General features: G+C 44.8%; 1 protein-coding gene and 1 pseudogene across 2 annotated transcripts in view; both read left to right on the forward strand.

The window, feature by feature from the left end:
• The window catches only part of LOC146058575 (uncharacterized), a 279,259-nt pseudogene that overhangs the window by 84,611 nt on the left and 178,397 nt on the right, over positions 1-16,251 (forward strand). The window lies entirely within an intron of this gene.
• The window catches only part of LOC146058214 (uncharacterized), a 79,165-nt gene that overhangs the window by 61,599 nt on the left and 1,315 nt on the right, over positions 1-16,251 (forward strand). The gene's annotated exons all lie outside the window — the stretch shown is intronic.

Consider the following 16,251-nt stretch of genomic DNA (forward strand, 5'->3'; position numbering starts at 1 on the left):
TTGACACCCCTGGTCTAAAACAAGGATATTCTTACTAATTATTGGATACACCTGTATCCAAATTGGCCCAGTTCACTATATAACAGACATCAGTGGGACAAACCGACACTGATGAAGCTTTAGCGAAACGGCCGTCTAAACCCCTTCCCCCGGATGCCACATCCAAAGGCACACACCTGTTACACCCTGCACTAAGGAGCAGCACAGAGGCTGACATTCTCCCCTCGTAGCTGCATGGAGCAGAGTCTTCATCCCGCCTCAGATGCATTGCTGACAGGCAGACGATTGATCTCCTAAACCGCACGGAGACCTGATATCTACTCAGGCTTATCAGCACAATTGAGTGGGAGTGCGCTCCAGCCCTGAAGCTGCACAGAGAGTACTGCTGACAGGCAGAGGTCTGATTTCCAATAGACTGTGTGTGATGTACAGGTAGGACAACGTGCGCAAGAAGCAGCCAGACTAATCCGTAACCTCAAAAAAAAAGGCTCTCCCAAAACCTTCACCAAAGTCACCAAAAACACAAATTAGGTTACAGACTTATCCGGCGCTTAGTAGCGTATTCCTCTGCCGAAAGATCCTTCAGCATATATTCCACATACAAGGGATATAAACAAAATCTCTCATGGTGTAGTACCACATGTAAAAAATTTAATACATAAGAGACAATACAGACAATAGAAACAATTTAGAATAAATTGTAACAAATCAACAATAAAATGAATCCTCCGTTTGCCAGCATGTAAAAGGGGGTAATTACCAGATAAATGGGAACTGTAGACGCACAGTTCAAATGGGCATGTTGAAATAATTCCCTGGAGTTTTAGGATACCGGCTCTCCTTCTCTCCACTGTAACGCCGTCCTGCTCACCAAAGGTCTCTGGAAACCTCCCTTTCTGCTGCTGACCAAACTGGATGTTCAAAGTGCGGGCTTACACCATCTTCATTAAATCTTAAAGCTATGCTCTATATCTGCTCTACTCCGGGCGGCTGCTGTCTCTCTAGCGATGCGGTCTCCGGTGCTGCTATGCGACAGATGCATTGCTGACAGGCAGACGATTGATCTCCTAAACCGCACGGAGACCTGATATCTACTCAGGCTTATCAGCACAACCGAGTGGGAGTGCGCTCCAGCCCTGAAGCCGCACAGAGAGCACTGCTGACAGGCAGAGGTCTAATTTCCCTAACCGCACGGAGACCAGACACTTATTTAGACTTATCAGCGCAACAGAGTGAGAGTACGCTCTAGCTCTGAAGCCACAAAGAGAACAGTCGGAGGTCCCGGCTGACAAGCGCTTCTTGCAGAGACAGTATCATACTGTCGGACAATCCCTATCATGAGTCCCTACACTGCCGAAGAGAGCTGCTGCGGCACGTTATAGGGAGAGCCCTCCTGAGACACAGCACACAGGAGCTAACTATACCGGGTGTTTCCGGGTCTATACTGAATATATTTGGCTGCCATTGTGCTTATTACTACTCTTTTGGGGCTGTATTGTAAACGTATGTAAAGAAGTGTTTTCATGCTCTCCCCTGTATAGGGATAGAGCTAGGGAAACTGTATCTTGCGGATATATCTTCCATTCATTTTGGCTGAATTATTACATTAGAACAAGCAGCTTGAGAGGTGTGGGGCTGACAATTAATGCGTTACCTGACTAAATGGTAACTAATTACAATAGACTAGTAATACTGGTTTCTAAGAGCTATAGAAATTGTGCTCCGCTGATACATATTGGATTTTTCATGCATGATTTTTATTATGGTGTTATCCGGCCAATTGCAAATTAGCTGCATTTGAGAAACAGCCTGAGAGATATACGGTCTATAATACTGTGTTATCGGGCTAATTAGGCTTAGCCTTCACTACCAAGAGCTTGATAGACATTGTTGTATAGATATACATTGAATCTTATAAGTATGTTCTACGATACTGTGTTACCTAACAAGTTGTAAATCAAGCTGTATCAGATACACGGCTTGAGAGATATAAGTCTACAATACCGCTTAATTAGCTACAAGCAGCCTGAGAGAGATGTGTACCGGTTGAGTATCCCGTATCCGTGTATCCCTTATCCGAATTATTCCAAAAACCGTGGTTTTTGGAATCATTCGCCGGTGACGTCACCGGTGCGCGCGCGCACACCCGCGCAATGCATTCCTGGGACCGCTGGAGACCCAGAGAAGATGCCGGAGGCCTGCTGTGGACGCCCGGGGACTGCGTGGACGCCGAGGGACCACTGGACACCATCAGGGGACAGGTAAGTATGGCTAAAAAAAATTATTCCAAAAACCGAAAAATTCCCCTATCCGGAATGCTCGTGGTCACGAGCATTTCGGATAGGGGATACTCAACCTGTATTGCTATTTGTTTAAGCGATAATTGGCCACCACAGATAAACAGCCCTAAAAACCTTAAATTTCCATTCTGAACAGTGGGTGTTATTAACACCGTATTTCTAATAAAACACACATACAAACATTTAGGTACTTGTGAGTTATCCGGGCGTCCGATTTTGTACTTACGATTTGCATGCGATTTGCATGCGATATCGCATACGATATCGCATACGATATCGGATCCGATTTGCGATTTACATGCGATTTACATGCGATTTAGCATGCGATTTGCATCAGATTTGCTATTCATTTCATTACCCCACTATCCCCAAAGTGTGTCTATCAACGTGAACCCGAAGCGTGGCGAGCGCAGCGAGCCCGCGAGGGGCGGCGGTACGCGTCCTCCGACCTTTTCATGCCCTACTATCCACTAGGGCGTGGAGTGAGAATAGAATAGTGTGGCGAGCGCAGCGAGCCACCGAGCCCGAAGCGTGGCGAGGGGACGCGGACACCTGTGAAGCCCGCAAGGGCACGCGGATACCTGTGAAGGTGTCCGCGTCCCCTCGCGGGGCTCGCTGCGCTCGCCACGCTTCGGGCTCGGTGGCTCGCTGCGCTCGCCACACTATTCTATTCTCACTCCACGCCCTAGTGGATAGTAGGGCATGAAAAGGTCGGAGGACGCGTACCGCCGCCCCTCGCGGGCTCGCTGCGCTCGCCACGCTTCGGGTTCACGTTGATAGACACACTTTGGGGATAGTGGGGTAATGAAATGAATAGCAAATCGGTACTTGTGAGGCTCCCGATTTTGTATTTACGATTTGCATGCGATTTGCATGCGATATCGCATACGATATCGCATACGATATCGGATCCAAAATCGGACGCCCAGATAACTCACAAGTACCAACATTTATATAACAGGTACATCTGAGCGCCATATAATTGGTGTATTACCATCCTCTTTTCAATTCTTAAGCACATGGTAAATGTTTCTAACTTCCTTCTTCCTCTCATCTCTAATAACTATTGAGACCACTACTAGGTCCTAATATTTCGGGGTTTTCACCCCCTGCCTGGGATCGCTCATTTTCCCATCAATGCTACAAGCAAATGGGTAAACAGCAGCATCTAGGGTCAGGAAGAGGGATTACCCATATATCTTGCATCTAAATTTTCTGGGCTCTCTCATTGCAGTCCATGTTTGCGTAGCTCACTTGCAAGGACCTAAGGTTAACCAAGTGGCTCCACATATTGGGCCCCAACAGCAGAAGCCCACTAACTCCTTAAGTGGGCGAATTAAGTCTTGAAGCACTCGCTCACTTGCCAATATGGGTATTGGTGTATCTTAGTAGTAGCTACGGACTGAAAGGAGATTTCTCTTTCTCTGTCATTTATCTTTTCTAATCCCCTTATTTTTATGCTACAATTATTGCTTACTAAACAAAAAAACCATACCATGTGCGAACCCAAAATCACTGTTATCTCTCCACTGTGGTTTTCTGGTAATTAATGCAGGGTGCCTTTTGTGTTTATTTAAATTATGGACAAAAGGCAATCCGGTTGATTAATCTTTAACTCACAGACCAAGTAGATTGATTGAATTGTTGCTATTGAAAATATAGCTACTTGCTACTGTAAGACTCCGAAATTTTTTTTCAGAGGAGCATAATTGGTCATCTAAGGAATATATAAGGACATATTTCGCTGCGCCTTCATCATAAAGAGCATTGTTTTTTTTTGCTCTTTCTTCAATTTGATCTTGTTTTACCTGGGGAGATACACTCACCCAGGCAAGACTTTGCATGTTTTATGTTTTGTATGTATAAACGTTTGTGTGTTGATAGTTGGCTCATATATTTTAACTATAAATATTAAAAGTTAAATCTTAAAGAAAAATCATCATATAAAGTTGTGCCCCAAAAAAAGAGAGAGTCCTTATCTGTCTTCTTTATGCCATATTACATTACTCTCTAGGGAGAACCTCCACTCACATGATAAATTGATACGATTGTATCCAGTATATCTTTTTTCACTGTGGAATAGCATAATAACTCACATTTATTTTTTTGAGTAATTTCAGTGAACACTTGTGCAAGGACAAAAAAAACCTCCCCTTCCCTTTTCCCTATACAAAGATGTTGATGATGATGTACATTACTTCTATAACCTGCAGGTGTCAGTGTTGCTGCTACTGTTCAGGTAGAGGGTTACGGGTAGATTTACTGAGGAGCGGCTGTAAGAAACCGCTCCTTAGGAAATCTACCCTCAGCCTTTGACCATGCACCATCCCAGTAACATGATAAAGATGGTAAACAGAACTGTTTTATTTATTTGTATTCAAAGATATATATTGAAGTGGCAATCATTTACAAGGCAAAAAACCATGCCATGTAAATGATTGCTGCATTCAAAAAACGAAATCAGAGTTTTGCCGACATCCTGCAAACTCAAATGCTATTACATATACTCCTCAGTCTTTGTAGGGTCAGACACACAGATGTACAGCAGGGAAAGGGCTGATATTAGCATTGGCATAAAGTCCCAGCCATGACTATGGGGAAATGTACTTAGTTAGGCCCTATGACTTATTGAAGGGACACGGCGGAGTAATGGCCCAATTCAGGCCCACTTGCACCTGAGCGATTATCGAACATCCATGCATGCGGACTGTCCAATGTGTGTTTGCACGGGGGCCCATTCCGAATGCAGCCAGTGATGGCTAGTTCACAAGTTGATTGACAGGTGTTTGGGGGCAAAAGGTCAGCGTTTTCTGGGAGTGCCCCGGAAAGTGCAGGTGTTGCCCGGCCATTGGGAGGACGGGCCGCTGACATCAGCCCCGGCCTCCTTCTCTCCATGGTGATCGCAGCGCTGAGATAGTCTAGACTTACTTGGCGGCTGCGAAAAGAGTCAAATCCATCAACGGTGAGTTATTACGAATGGATTTCCCTCTGTGTGCATGGCTGAAAATGCATTTGCAGCAGTGCACATGGGCGGTGATTACCTGATCGCTGGGCTCTGAATGCAGCCCAGAAATCAGGTCTGAATCAGGCCCTATTTAGAATGGTGCTCACCTTCTACATATAACTCAAAATGCCCTATGGCCATTGATTCACATTGGCGCTATTGGAAGGGGCTTCCTTGGTTTTGCAGTGGCCACACCTCCCAGAATAGTATAACCCAGCACTGTGATGTCATACTGCTGACTTGTGACTCGTGGCCCAAAACTATTACACCACACATAGCTGTGGCTAATCATTAGGCAGGGTGATAGACACTCGATACTTACATGTTGTTAGGAAGGGTGTGCACAAGCTCTCTGTTGCAGATCCCTAACTGTTAGTGTTGAAGCCTTAGTTCGCAGGAGGCAATCAGGGCAGCCACGTTCGAAGGGGTAGATTACATCCACCCCAACCCTGGTGCCGACTGGTCTTATGGATGACGAGGCTGCGACAATAAGCAGGGATACCGCACGAGTAACTGGCTGAAGTACACACACCTTCAGTACTTAATGCAACAATGCAGGAAGATGATACCTAATAACACCGATAGTAAATGTAACAATACACAAGATGGAATAGTGGCCAGAAATACCAACAGACAAATGAATGTAACAATGCAATAAGGTGGTACAAGAAATAATAAATGCAATCAACCCCTAACTTATCTGGAAGATGGAAATCACAGGAAGCACAGAGGTTGAGCAGGCTGAAAAGCTGAGACTGGAACATGGAACAAGCTGACTGAGGCACAGCACTAGGCAGGCATACAGGACGCTGACGACCGGTTACAGGATCCGGGAACACTCTGGGACTGGAGACCAAGAACACAGAACTATAACTGGTGTCTGTTCCCAGCAGACGCTGGCCTTATAATCAAAAACGCCACCCTGCGGCATGTGACATCAGCCGCCTCCTCCGTGCCTCTCCCGGCCGCTGTGTGGAACGGAAGTTCGGGTCGTTGCCTAGCAATGCACCCGACACTTCCGCTCTGTCTGCCCAGCTGCTGCCGGAAGAAGATGGCCGCCGCCCGCAGTGTCCCTGAAGCTTTGGCGCTGTCACAAACAGCAGCGCTACCGGAGAGAAGAAACAAGTGGCGGCAAATTGCCCGCCTAACACATGTATAGGTGGGTGCATTGTCGAACATAGTAAAGTACTTTAAATGTGGATGTCAGGAGTGAAGCATCCCACATTCCATCAAACTTGTTTTGATGGCTGGCAAAGCCCCCATACCTGCCCTAACATAAAATGTGATGGCAGATAAGAACCACTTGGCCCATCTAGTCTGCTCCTTTTTTAAACATGTTACCTCAAACCATATGTGATCCTTATTCCTTTGTAAGGATATAAATATGCCTATCCCAAGCATGTTTACATTGCTCTACTGTATTTACCTCTACCACCTCTGATGGGAGGCTATTCCACTTATCTACTACTCTTTCTGTGAAGTAATTCTTCCTCAGATTTCCCCTGAATCTTCCTCCCTCTAGTGTCAGTGCATGTCCTCGTGTTCTGTTGCTCCTCTTCCTGTGAAGAATGTCTCCCACCTGTACCATGTTAAAAACCGTTAGTACAAATCTCACTTTGTGATTTCTCTAAAAATGTGATTCGCTAATCTATTACTTTATACAAATTCTACTGCTGCAAACATTTTTTAGAATCCATCTACTTGCTACATTTGGAAAAACAGCTAAGCCGTGTTTTACAGGTTGTGATAAATTGCGGAAAAAGATGTATGTGGACACATCTGTATATGTGACAGTCTCTTATGTCCCCCCTTTCCCTTCTCTGCTCTAAACTAATACATACTGTATTAAGATCTTTTAGTCCTTCCTAGTAAGTTTTGAATTGTAGGCCATGCACCATTTTAGTTGCCCTTCTTTGTACAGCCTCTAATGTATTTATATCCTTCTGGAGATATGGCCTCCAGAACTGAACACAATTCTCTAGGTGAGGTCGTATCAATGACCTATACAGTGGCATTATTACTTCTTTCTTTCTTTCTACTGCTGATACCTCTCCCTATGCAACCAAGCATCTGACTTCTTCATTGCTTTGTTACATTGCCTACCTGCCTTTAAGTCCCCTGAAATAGTGACACCTAGATCCCTCTCTTCCTCAGTAGTTTCCATTATAGTGCCATTTATACTATATTGAGTCTTTGGATTTCTGAGACCCAAGTGCATGATTTTGCATTTTTTGGCATTAAACTGTGGTTGCCATGCTCTTGACCATTCCTCTAATTTACCTAGATCATCAATCATTTGTTTTACCCCTCCTGTTGTGTCTACCCTGTTGCATACCTTTGTGTCATCTGCAAAAAGGTACATTTTACCCTCAATTCCATTTGCAATATCACCAATAAAGATATTAAAGAGCATTGGTCCAAGTACAGATCCCATGCCCTTTGCCTTCACACTGACCCCCCCCCCCCCTTAATTATGTTTGACATTATTCATGTTCTTAAAAACCAGGTAATCCTTAGACAAGAGTTTATCACCTTGCTTGTTATATAAAAGTATATATTGTATATTTGACGTGGAATAAATACGGAATCCGAGTACTCAGATTAAACCGGCCCCAGCATCTTGATAGAGTAAATTGTGACTGGGTATCCGACAGCACTTTGTTTACTCCTACTTCCTTATCCCTCCTTTGTTGCAGACTAACCCTCACCTCACGAAGCGGACCCTAAGCCTCCCCACTACTGTCTACATCTAACCCTTTATTGTAACCGCCTAACCTCCCTCCCCGCAGCCTAATTCTAACCTTCTCCTTTGCGTAGCCTAACCCTATGTCTCCCCACTAGTGCCTAAAACTACGCCCCCCCCACCCCCCATCCCTGGCTGCCCACTCCCCAAATAATTACCGATCGGGATAGAGGCTGTAAGTATTATGGCGTTGGCATCTTGATCCATTCGATGTTTTGGCGCAGGTCATCTGAAGGCAGTCCAGATACCAGCGTTGGCATCCTGCCCATCAGTAGAGAGTAGAACAGAAAACCACAAGTAGCCTTTGTGTTCAAAGCAGTGGGGCATCTCCCACAAAACAATAGGCCAGGATTAGCCCACTTGTTCACTAGCAACTACTCCAGCAGTTGGGTATCTGCCAAGGTCTTTGCTAGAAACGTCTGACATTAGGGTGATATCATGTAACGCATCATATCTGATGCACTACAAATAACCATGAATAACTAACACATAATTATCCAGGGCAGACTGGATGGACCACATTGTTTTTATCTGCCATCAACTTCTATGCTTCTATATTATGTTTCTATGATACAACCCATTCACTGATCTACAGAGGGTTTATCTCAGTACTTTTGTCCCCAACAGGTCCGCACGCCTCCTCACACTATCCTGAGATGACGCATCAGTGCTTGGAGTGTCAGCAATGTTTCCCCAATCATTCAGCCCTCCTCACCCATCAGCAAACGCATAGCGCCAGTAACCTGTATAGGTGCTCAGTCTGCGGTGTATGTTTCAGCTCCACATTGGCTCTTACCGCCCACCAGCGATGTCACACCAAGGACAAAGTCTTTCACTGCTCTTACTGTGGGAAATCCTTTCATCAGAGGTCAAATCTTCTTTGCCATATGAGGTCTCACACCGGGAAGAAGCCATTTTTATGCCTGGAGTGCGGGAAATGTTTTTCAGGAAGGTATGCCCTCACTGCGCACCAGCGGATTCACTCTGGGGACAAGCCATTTATTTGCACAGACTGTGGGAAGCATTTCACGCAGAGATCCAACCTTGTGAGACACCGGCGCATCCACACCGGGGAGAAGCCGTACGTATGTTCCCAGTGTGGCTGCTGCTTTTCTGATCGCTCAGTTCGCAATCGGCACAGCAGAACCCACAACGTGTGATCTAGTCTGTCGGATGCAGGGTGAGGCTGTGTGCTATTCATTTCTCCACCAGTTGCATTTTGTGCTCTCGGATCTCCAGGATAAAGTTTACATCTTGACGGTGCTGTACATTACTTCTTTTCACATCAATAGTTTTTATTGTAAATTTTGTTCCGTTAACCGCGGTAGGGGAAGGGTACAGAAAATAAAATTGAAAGGAAGGGAGGAGGGGGTGGGGCAGAAACATGATCTCAAAATAACAGTATACAATTTAGTCAACAATACACAAGACAGATAACTTGAGAGACTTGTTTTACAACAGCAAAGATATACGTATTCATGAAGTAAAGCGAGAATCTCTTAATGGTCAACGGGTTAGTCTGGTCCAAGCATAGTATCAAGACTTTCCCCAGAAATCGAGTATTCCTGCCAACTAAGCCATTTAGCCGTGGGAGAGTTGGACTTGGAAAGGAGTGGTGAACCTATGGTTTACATTTGGTATGCATAATTAATTTTTCGGATAATATTTGCAAGGGGTGAGGGATTAGGGCTTTTCCAGTTTTGTGCTATAGCTGCTCTAGTGGCTATTAATATATGTACAAGGACATATCGGGCTGTGGTAGGGATATCCTCCGAATAGGTGTTTAGTAAGGCTAATGAAGGTGACATCGGGCTAGGTAGCCGCAGGACCTTGGTGGCTAATACGTCTCTCCACAACTGAAGAATTTTGGGGTATGAGAATACATGAAAGCTATCACCTACCTCCGCACAGTCTCGCCAGCAGTACCTGGAGACTGACGGCCAAATCTTGTGTAGCTTGGCAGGTGTGAAGTAGAGATCATGTGTCAGTTTAAAGTGAGATGACAAACAAATCAATTCCCACTGGGGATGGGATGCAATTAGATAAGAATGCTACTGGAGGTTGTGTGGGGTCCTGAATATGATAGGCTGCCTGAAGAGGTGAGTTTTCAGGGAACGCTTGAAATTTTGGAGGCTAGAGGAGAGTCTTATTGTGCATGGAAGGGCATTCCATAAGTTGGGTGCTGCCCGAAGTTGACTTAGTGTCCAGCTCGTCGCTATGTGCTAAAGTGTACCAATACTTAATAGAGCTCTAGAGTTACCAGAAGAGATCTTGGCCATTATGTCAGGGGGTGGGAGGAGCAGTGGCCCCAAAGAGCGAAGTGAGCATGTTATCCAGTGGATAATGCGGGTATAGGAGAAAAATTCTGTAGAGTGTAAGTTAAATTGAGTTTGCAATGTAGCGAAAGGGGTAATTATGATACCAATCTGTGATGTTGGCGATACCTCGGGAAATCCAGCCGGTAAGTGCCAAGTCTGGGATTATAGTAGAGAGGGCCTGAAGTGATAGGGATCGAGTGGGTAAGGAGATCTTCTTCGATAGGACCAGGACCTCATCCCATGCTTTCAGTGAGTTTTTGATCGCACAAGGAATGTCATGTGCTAGCGGTCTCTGGAAAGGGGAGTTGGGGGTAAGGGGAGTTGGGGGTACATTTGTTTCTCCGGGTCTACCCAAGGTTTTGTATCTGATGGTAAAGACCAGTCGCAAGCCTGGGCCACTAAGCTTGCCAACTGATATTTCCTCAGATCTGGCACGGCCAAGCCACCCAGCCTCCTACACCTAGTCAGTCGCAAATATGCTATTCTAGGAGGCTTCTTCCAGATATAATGAAGAATGATTGAGTGTATTTGACCAATGACTTTTAGGGGAATTAGATATGGTATGGAACGAAAAAGATACATCAACTTCAGGAGGATAGACATTTTGAATGCAGCCAGTCTACCCATCCATGAGACCTCCAAACTCATCCACCTCTTTAATAGTTGAGAATGAGATTCGAGTGGCTTATAATTGATATCCACCGTCGAGGAAAGGTCATTGGGGATGCGAATGCCAAGATATACAATAGAGTCTGTCCTCCAATTGTATCTATATTGCTGCTTAAACTGGGAGAGTTTACGGGTATCTTTATTAAATGGCAACGCTTTCGTTTTAGCGGTATTGAGTTTATAAAATGATGCAGCACCATAGTCCTCTATAATCTTATGGATGATAGGTAGAGACGTTGCTGGTTTTGTAATAAACAATAAAACATTGTCCGCAAACAGACTCAATTTATGGGTGGAGGACCCCACTTGTATACCCGGGGACCTCAATGATTGGCGTATCTTGATTGCTAGAGGATCTGTAGCCAGTACATACAAAAGGGGGGACAGTGGGCATCCCTGTCTAGTATCAGTCGAGATCTTAAAAGGTGAGGAAGAAAAGCCATTGCTTCATACTTTGTAAGAACAGCGCTTGAAGTTGATTACGAACTGACACCAAGTCCCGTTTCAGTAAGTGAGATGGTTGTGATCTATTTAAGGATTCAACTTGGAGCAAGCAACACTCCAGGTCTTCCTGTTTTTTTTTAGATTTTTTTTTTTTTTAAGTCTGGCACCTGTTTGGATGATTATCCCCCTTAAGACAGCTTTCCAGGCACACCAGTGTGTGGGTATGGATGTGCAGGGGCGAGTTGGTAGCTAAGTAGGATGTCATGGCCTTAGTAATTGTTGTAAGGGCTTCAGGGGATATGAGTATGTAATCTGGAAGCCTCCAGGGGGCGGGGTGGCATCTTGGAAAGATGTAGATTCCAAGACCAGGTTATGGCTGAATGGTCCAACCACGCAACTGGAATAATAGACGTCCTGGAGGTATGCTGAAGGGTGCACTTATCTAGTAGGACTAAGTCTATGGAGGAGTAGGAGTTATGTATGTGAGAGAAAAAGGTGTAGTCTTTAATTGAGGGGGATCTGACCTGCCAAACATCATACAGATCGAATTCTGTAAGCAATCGGTTCCGAGGGGATAGGGATCTCTGCTGGTGTGAAAAGTTATCTAATGGTGTGGATTTTTCTATTTTCTCGTCTGGAACTAAATTAAAATCTCCCATAACTACATGGCCTTTTTTTTTTTTTCTGAACAGTGTCTAACAATTTACGTAAGAAGGGACAATCGTTACTTATTTGACCTCCAGTTTACCCACTATAATCAAATAGCGGCCATCTATGTCTGTCGTTTGAGATACCAAGTCAAATTCTACAGTGTTATGGAATAAAATTGCTACTCCATGTCTCTTAAAAGGGCCATTGGAAAAATAACCTGTGGGGTATTGCGAGTTATGGAAAGCTGGTGGGGCTTGTGCTGCAAAGTGAATCTCCTGTAGACCAACTACTCTGGCTTTCTCTCTATGAAACATTTACAGTGCTTGATGTCTCTTGTTCAGGGAATTAAGGCCATATACATTCAAATAATAAAATGTAACCATAACTAAGTAGAGACTATTGTTTCAGTAGTTTCTGAAACAATAGTCTCTTAGGTCCGCAAGGGCAACTGAGCCTGGAACTCCTCTGATTTTAAGGTTCTTTCTTCCAAGTCAGCAAGTTTATCCCGCAGTGCGACGATAGTTTATTTATTTATTTTCAGTTTCTTATATAGCACAGCATATTCCGTTGCGCTTTGCAATTGGAAACAACAGTGATTAAACAAACTAGGTAGATAAAAACTGACATGGAGGTAGGCGGGCCCTGCTCGCAAGGTTACAATCTATAGATTCAGAGTGAAAGGTGAGAAGGTCATTGTGAGAAGTCATCAGTTCCTGCATTTTTGACTCCAAATGATCCATGAGACCCTTGATTCCTCCCAGATCTGTTCTGAGTGTTTGGATCGAAAACTCTAGGTTGGTGAGAATGTCGGCATGGAACACTGTAAACAGTCGAAGCATAGACTGGGATGTAAGTGGTGCCTGTGGGTCAAGCTCCATTTCCATGTCGGCTAAGGAGGGGGAAGAGGGCTTGGAGGAGGTGTTGGGGGTCGAGGAGTCCTGTTGCCTCTGCATGGTTGGTTTCCTGAACCATATAGGAGTAGGTTGTTTAGGAGTCTTGTTCCCTCTCCTCAATGGCATGGTAAGATTGATGTTAGAAGCCGACCCAAGGGTAAGAATCAGACTGCAGAGCCAAGAGACCGTGTGGTAGCTATTAGTATGTTATGGAAATTGCATGGATAAGCAGAACAGGTGTTCAATCCATCCCATTAGTGAGGGTGTAGTTAAGCTGAAGGACCCATGAAGGAGGTACTAGCCTTCCACCATTAGTGCACTATCAGCCCACTGTCTCAGTTCCCCACAGCGTCAGCTAGCCAAGGGGCTCTAGATGGAGATGGGAGAATTTCTCCTATTAAGATGGCCATCAGCCCCACAGCTAGGGGCTACACTATGCCCTCTCACCTCTCTGGATGGCTCTCCCTAGGGAAGTGGATGATCTGAGGATGTCCAGGGGAGGTCTCCACCGGTTAGGAAGATGCAGACAGTCTCCAGGAGTCTCCTATGCTGTGCTTCTTTGGGCAGGGGGAGAGGGATCTGCTCGGTGGTGGTCCCTGAAACGGGTGATATCAGGCCCAAAAGTCAGCGGGAGCTGCATCCAGGCTTCACTGCTCAGCTTCCCGGTCAGGCCACGGCCCACTGTACATTAGTTCTATAACCTGCAGGTGTCAATGTTGCTGCTACTGGTCAGGTAGAGGGTTACAGGTAGATTTACTGACGAGTGGGGTGTTAGAGACTCTGATGATTAATGGCTGTAAGAACCCGCTCCTTAGGAAATCTAGGGAAAAAGGAAAGAGTGGGATTGTGGAGCACTGAAATATATTTACTAACATAAAACAATGTAATATGATCAACTAGGTATCACATAAAAAGTTTTTGAATAAATCTCATATATCAAGATGCATCCATATAAAACAAAGATATATAAAATTGCAGAATAACATACATTGACATAAAATTGATCTCTGGTTTCAAGAATTAGAAGGACAAAGGAATTTATACTTATACAGAGTCCCGCTTGTTCCTATTGGTACTCTCCTGCCAACAATGGTATATGTTAGGTCACAATAGATTCCATGATTAACTGATCTGGTGGGTGTCCTTTGTGCTTTTTTTATCCTCTCATGTAAAGCAGATGGTGTAGCTCATGTTAAGGAAGGCTCCAAGAAGTAGGCCTGGTGGTATCCCAATTTGATGTATCCAGTTAGTGACAGAGTGTCGGTTGGGGGAGAGCAGGTCCAAGTGGGGTGTTACAATGTAAAGGTCCCAGAGTCCAATAAGTATTAAAACTGACACGTTTCGTCGTCCACAGGCAACTTTATCAAAGATGTGACACCTTTGATCAAGTTGTCTGTGGACGATGAAACGCGTCAGTTCCTGGGTGTTTGGGGGTGAAATGTCAGCGTTTTCTCGGAGTGCCCCGGAAAATGTAGGTGTTGCCCGGCTGTTGGGAGGACGGGCTGCTGACATCAGCACCGGCCTCCTTCTCTCCATGGTGACCGCAGTGCTGAGATAGTCTAGATTTACTTGGCGGCTTGCGAACATCCATCAATGTTGAGTGATTATGAATGGATTTTCCTCTGTGTGCATGGCTGCAAATGCATTTGCAGCTGTGCACATGGGCGGCTATTACCTGAGTGCTGGGCTCTGAACGCAGTTCAGCAATCAGGTCTGAATCAGGCCCTATTTAGAATGGCGCTCACCGTTGTTATTGTTATTATTGACGCCACTAGAAATATCTATTGATTGTCTCTTTAATTGTCATTATTCCTAACTACTGCATGATGATGGTCTTACTGCAAGTCTTATATTTGTGTCTCCTATTTTACAACATTGCTTTTTTATATATATCTCTATTTCACTCACTTATCTATTATTACCCAATTGCAAGATCCATGATGCTATTATTTTGTCAGCTTTTCTTTGCTTTTACTTTATGTTGTTGGAAAACATTAGAAAATGGTGGATTGTTCCTTATATTGTATCAGATTATGTCGTTCCTTTGTTGCAGTTGATGTGTTTTGTGATTTATGAGGTTCAATAAAATATATTTTTGAAAAAAAAAAAGAATGGCTCTCACCCTCTACATATAACTCAAAATGACCTATGGCCATTGAATCACATTGGCGCTATTGGAAGACACTCCCTTGGTTTTGCAGTGGCCACACCTCCCAGAATAGTATAACCCAGCACAGTGATGTCATGCTGCTGACATCACGGCCCCAGTGCTATTACATCTCACAGTTCTGGCGCTGATAATCAGATAAGGCAGGGTGAAAGACACTTACTACATACATGTACCATATAGGTGGGGTGACAGACACTTACTACATACATGTACAGTATAGGCGGGTGCATTTTCAGACATAGTATGTGAGTAAATATGGATGTCCGTAGTGAAGCGTCCCACATTCCATCAAACTTGTTTTGATGGCTGGCAAAGCCCCCATACCTGCCCTACCTGGGTAATCCTTAGACAAGAGTTTATCACCTTGCTTGTTATATAAAAGTATATATTGTATATTTCATGTGTCATACATACGGCGTCCGAGCACTCAGATTAAACCGGCCCCAGCATCCCAATAGTGTAAATCGTGACTGGGGATCCGACAGCACCCTATCTGTCTACCCCTACCTCCGTAACCCTCCTTTGTAGCAGCCTAACCCTCACTCCACGAAGCGTACCCTAACCCTCCCTACTACTGTCTACACCTAACCCTGGAGCCTATCCCTATATTGTAATCCCTAACCTAACTCCCCGCAGCCTAATGCTAACCTACCCATTTGGGTACCCTAACCCTATTCCCCCCCACTAGTGCCTAAACCTTCTCACCCCATCCCCGGCCATCCTCTCCCCACATATTTGCCTATCAGATAGCGGCTGTTAGTATTATGACATTGGCATCTTGATCCATTCGATGTTCTGGCACAGGTCATCTGAAGGCAGTGAGGATACCAGCATTGGTAAATTGAATGCTGACATTCTGCCTGTAAGGATGCTGGCAGTAGACAGTAGAACAGAAAACCATGAATAGCCTTTGTGTTCACTGGAGACTAGTAGTGGGGCATCTGGCACACAACAATAGGCCGCTTGTTCACTGGCAACTACTGTACTCCAGCAGTCGTGTATCTGCCAACGTCTTTGCTAGAAACATCTGACATGAGGTTAGGGGAAGACCATGTAACG

This window comes from Crinia signifera, chromosome 2 (assembly GCF_055691185.1).
Source record: "Crinia signifera chromosome 2, ASM5569118v1, whole genome shotgun sequence".
In the NCBI taxonomy this organism is placed as follows: Eukaryota; Metazoa; Chordata; class Amphibia; order Anura; family Myobatrachidae; genus Crinia; species Crinia signifera.